Genomic DNA, 6,000 nt, shown 5'->3' on the forward strand with positions numbered 1-6,000 from the left:
GCTCCAACTGGGCCAATGACACTTTGCTCAAACCAACAACCTTAGGGTCATGTCCAATGGTGGGATGCAAATAATTTAACAACAAGTTCTCTGCCCTAATAACTGTTTTAAGTATACAAAAATGACATACTGAAAAGTACAGGGGATCCTTGGTTTATAACAGTCTAGACATATGACATTTCAAGTTTATTACACATACTTCCATAAAAAAAATTTTTTTTTTCATTTTTCCGAAGCTGGAAATGGGGAGGCAGTCAGACAGACTCCCGTATGTGCCCGGCCGGGATCCACCCGGCATGCCCTCTGGGGCGTTGCTCTGTTGCATCCAGAGCCAATAACACCTGAGGCAGAGGCCACAGAGCCATCCTCAGTGCCCGGGCCATCTTTTGCTCCAATGGAGCCTCGCTGCGGGAGGGGAAGAGAGAGACAGAGAGGAAGGAGACGGGGAGGGGTGGAGAAGCAGATGGGCACTTCTCCTGTGTGCCCTGGCTGAGAATCGAACCCGGGACTCCTGCACACCTGGCCGACGCTCTACCACTGAGCCAACCAACCAGGGCCATAAAATTTTTTTTAAATTGAGAGGAGAGTGTTTTGGCTTACACCCTTAGATTTGTACTTACGGACTACATGGGAGAACTAGTCTGGTTGCACGCAGCAAAAGAACAAGCAGTAATGTGGCAGATGGGTGAGGGAGTTGGTGTCCCTCAGTATGCTTACCTATACCTACGCCATTTTGGACTGTTAAAAGCGCAAGTGTTTCATTTGTGTTGCTTTGTTTGGTGACTTTATGGCCTTTATCAAGGCTCCTAAACAAGTCAGAGTCTTCAGATGGCAGTGCTTTGAAGAAGAGAAAAGCCATCACGATGGATGTCACAGAGCTACTGGCATCACAGGGAAAGGAGTTATCTGCTGAGAACCTCATTCAGCTGGAGAAGCAGCTGATTGAAGAGAAAGAGATAGAAACCCCAGAACCCAAGAGAGATACTACCAAGGGTTTGGCAAAGATACTACCAAGGGTTTCTATAGTAGAGGGTGGGTTGGCAAAATTTCAGGCTGAGGACCCTGGCGATGACAGATTCAGTAAGGTCTACAGAGCTGTTATGGATGCCTTGCAATGCTGTAGGCAGATTTTGAAAGAGGAGAAGTCATCAATCTTCCAGACTAGCCTGAAACAATTCTTTAAGAAGGTAGAGAGACCTCCAACAAATCTTGTACCCTCTAAATTAGCTATTTATTGAGATAAAACACCTGTAGCACAGGTAGAATCATCTCCAGCGTCTCCTGCATGTTCCTTAGGCAATCCTGATTCACCTGACCCAGTGTCTCCAACACCTTCCGAAGGTTCTCCTGCCTCTCCAGCTTCCTCCTCTCAATAGGTCACTCTCTTCCACCTTGCAATGCCCCTTCCAGTGTGCAAACCAGCCACAGGAATAAAGGTAAGGAAATTTTTACACTCATTTTTTGTCATTTTCTTCTGTTAATACTGTATGGTGTACAGTACAGTATATTTATGTCCTTTTCTTTTTTCTATGGCTTAGTTGTGTTTTTATGTTCTAGATTATGGTTTTACAATTGTGTTAGGATAGGTAAGTCACTTAGACTAGGGTGTGTCTTGACTTACATGAAAATTTGGGTTACGTCACTGTTGGAATGGAGTTGTGTTGTAACCTGAGGACCCCCTGTAGCTTATTATTTCCTACATCTAATATTTAAGTAAAAACAATAAAAAATGTATATAAAACTTAAAACTTACATTATAAGAAAGAATTTTAAAATATTAATGAAAAAATAACAATAAACAAAGACCTGTTATTTAAGGCTATTTTCATAATGCTTCTTAATTGGCATCCTCACTTTCTACTGAAGTAACAAACGTGAAGGAATTAAAATGTAGTATTTCATCAAAGGTAAAATAAGTTTTATGAAATTAATAAATAAATATAACAAGCACAGTTCTGTCTAATTAATTTCACCTATGGACGGAGTGAACATTATTACAGGTGCTTAGAATATGCTGTTGCACAAATGAAAGTTAAAAAAGAGTAAGGAATATGAATTTGTGATTTTCACATTGGGCAGCTGCCCAGGAGCCCACGTTAGAGAGAACCCGTATTACAAGTGCCATTTTAACAACCAGTTTACCAAACTCAACAAAAATAATTAGGCATTGGTTCTGCTGAACCAGTGCAAACCAGCTGAATCCCACTACTGGTCATGTCTATGATCCCATGCTCAAGCCATCAATCCTTGCGCTCAAGCCAGAAGAACCCGTGCTTGAGCCAGTGACCTCGGGGTTTTGAACCTGGATCCTCCGTGTACCAGGCTGACACTCTATCCATTGTCTCACTGCCTGGTCAGGCTGGCCACATATTTAAAAGCACCTGTTTGGGTAGCTTCTACTCCATGTTACATCATATTATCCTGTGTTGGATCAGAATTGTCAATACTCTCTTATGATCTATCATATCATACTGCCTAATATTGTACTGAAATTAGATCTTGCCCTTTAGGGATTCTATACAAGATAAAAAAGTGGGTCCTCCAGCAGTCTTTTCCTTTAAAACAATTGAAAAAGAAGCAGGCATCAAGACACACTGTGTCTCATTGCTGCCAGAGAGTGATCTTGAATCATCCAAATGATGAGAATACAGTGAATATCTTGTACAAAAAAATGACGATTTCTGTAATGTTGTCAAAATGAAAATGTCTAGTTGTCTTGGTGAGTACCTGGCAGAAGGATATACACACACATCCGCTGTGGACTTATCCAGCTGATTAGTGCTGTCTTATACTTGAAGTGAGCCATGCCGGTCCACAAAATCTATAAGCAATCATCTGGATTCTATAAAGTGCTCTTTAGTCAATCAGAAGAGTGATAAGAAAGCAGTGAGGAAGAGTGGTAACACTATGGTCATAGTTGGTGCTCAATACACAAGTGTTGATGAGTGAACCAAGGCAAACACCCAGAACATAAACAATATTAAATACAAATATAATTCACCATTGGATTTCCTGTCAGCTAGTCATAGCAAGTTAAACCTATCCTCCAATTACTGGTATTTGCACAAACACCTAGTCCTACCTATAAAAGGATTATCAAACGATAACCCTTCAACTACCTCTCCTGAAGTCTAAGTTCCTAAGAAATGTTTCTTTCCCAAGCTCAGCAGAAGATGGTGAGATTTGCTGACTTAAGTCCTAAAAGTCTAACCACAAATTCTGACATCCTGTTTTGGATGGGGAAGAGTCCCGGCATATGTGACACCCAATGACATCTTCCTCTCAGCTTCCCTGCCCTGGCAAATGTATGATTTATGGGTTAGATAAATGCCACAGAGCATAAGCTTTCTGACCAATGTATGAAAATCTCAACAGCCAAGGAATCTGGCAGATACAAAGCACGGATCTGAAATAGCCTCACTTTCCTCTGGCATCATTTAAGCTGACAAAGTGGCTCGACACACACACACATTTTAGGAGCAGGACTTGAGCTAACCATTCTCACATTGCTCACAAATGTGTTCTAAGTCCATATTGTGCAGCATACTTGAAGACGTGTAAATTTTTCCACATCATTTGGTGACATTTTACACAGTTTGATTTCTGCTCTTTATTGCTAGACCTTACCTTTCTTTCCCTTACAAACATCCACCAATGGGATTTCCTGTAGCATTTTAACCCCAGACTCAGATTCTTTCCTCTCGTTTGGCATCTATTTGCATTGCTGCTACACAACTTTGCCATGATGTGACCATCTGTCAAATTCTAGCCTCCCTGGTTGAAGGAAGGGGACAGAGGTGTTCAACTGCTGAGGAGAGAAACAGAGTCAGCAGAAGAGGAGCCAGCCTATGGGCGTCTGGAGGAAAGAAAGCCTTAAACCTCCAGTGAGAGGTGAACATGGAAGGTACCTGAGAAGCATGGGCCAGCCTAGGACTTCCGTTCCTGCAGTTTCCCCACACATCCAGGTGAAAGGCAGCTTTTAAGTTGGAGGGGGTGAAGAATACAATTGAAACCAAAATTGGTTTTAAGCTCACTATTTTCCCAGCTATCAGTTCTAAGGTCGCAGTCACTAAAACTAGAAACTTAAAAATGACTTCAAAAAGGCAAACGCTAACTAGATTTCACACTGGATTTCATTTTACTTGGCCTTACAGAAAGAATGCAGGTATTAAATAGACTGTTTCCTGTATACAATAAGGTTAATTAGTAGTGAGGGATGGAAAATCAGTGTAGACATAAGTCTTTTCGACAGGTATCAAAAATAATCCCCTGATCCGTACAGACCCCAGCTGCATTGAAAGAGGAGCAATATAAAAGCTTCTTTAAGCACAACATTTTCAAACATTCTCCAGGTGTCCACAGCACCAGTTAAATAGGCCCTGGGCCCCTGTGCGTGAGCTGGTTCCTCCTCCCTTCTCCTGCTCTAACTTAAAGGCACAGCCACTCACACTGAATTTTGAGGTGCAACATAAAGGCTCTCCGTACAAAGCGGCTGGGATTGCCAGGGGAGATGGACAGGAGAACAAAAAGAAGAATATATTGCGGCCTGAATGGGACTTCCCTAAGCTCCTTATCAATAAGGTTAATAAGGGTCTATGCAATTTACTGATCACTAAGATGGAACAACCCTCTTTGCACTCCAAATCTCCACATTGGTGCTGGCTTTTAATGCTTTTCACGGCCAGTCACATAAAAGCCCCTTTGCCCCAAACCCCAGAGAATAAACTCCGGTTCACTCTCCTGGCCTCTAGGAAATCTCTGGTCCGTTATTACACTTTTACCTGCCCTACTTAAGCAGATTAACAGCTATTTCCTAGAATTTGATCTATGAGCTTCTTTGTAATTGAAGCTGGAGCACTCAGATATTTCTTTTAAAAAATGTATTTCTGAAAAAAAAAGCATTCCTTTTTCTCTGGTTTAATTTTGTTATCCTCAATAGTATGCATGATATAAAAAAAATACCAAACTTCTATCTCCTCTATAAAATACATGTCATATCAAAAAGGTGACAAGAGAGGGGAAAAGTAATTAGTGAGTTCACAGAGTTCAGTAGAAAAGTTAAAATAGAGTAACACATTACTTTTTATGTTAAGATTTCACAAGACAAATCTTGCCTGTGTTTTAATTGCATGTGACCCTGGCAGTCCTACTCTGAAATGAAGTGCCGTAAAATTAAAGATGACAGACGCTCAAAACAAGTCCTGTGATCTTGATTAGACTACAAAGACCACACTCTCTGCTGCAACTCAGATATCATGGACTGTGTTATTTGGGGAATTGCTTCATTAATGCCTTCTTTGACTAGACATGTTTATTACTAAAAAAAAAAAACCTGAATATGCTGACATCTTGCATAACTAAATAATTCCAGAAAAGCAAGTTATAAATGAATGTTTAAATAACCGTAAAACCTAATATTTTTATAAATACATACATGTACATAATCATATGGATGTGGGTGTATGTGGATATTATATACCCATTCTTGATACATATATTACCTAGTCTAACCTAGTACTCTCGGTTCTAGCCTGAGAAGCACCATAATTCACCTGTCATATTTCCTTATAGCCATGTAAAGTTTCCCAGACCAACAAAATGTGCACAACTATACATTAGTCTATAAAAACTATTTCTGAGAAACACTCCTTGGAATTTTAAACTCTCCAAACATAGCTTGAAAAAAAAATTGGATTTGACCCCTTAATTTTTCATAAGTGTCACCAAATTATTCTATCTAAACTAATTACATATATAAGACATAAAATACATGCTTTCAAATCTTACTCCTTCCTTGTTGAACAAAAGCAAAGGATTGGCTGGGGGCACGTCGTCATTGTGTTACACCCTGTGCCTCCATGAACCTCCCCATGGGATGGCTGGAGGGCCGCTTTCCTCCCTTAAGCCAGCCAGGTCAGGTCTCCATGTTATCAAAAATAGGTCAGATTATTATTCACCTCTAGGATTACATACACTCCAAATTTCAATGATTTTATTATT

Source organism: Saccopteryx leptura, chromosome 7 (genome assembly GCF_036850995.1).
Source record: "Saccopteryx leptura isolate mSacLep1 chromosome 7, mSacLep1_pri_phased_curated, whole genome shotgun sequence".
Lineage (NCBI taxonomy): Eukaryota > Metazoa > Chordata > Mammalia > Chiroptera > Emballonuridae > Saccopteryx > Saccopteryx leptura.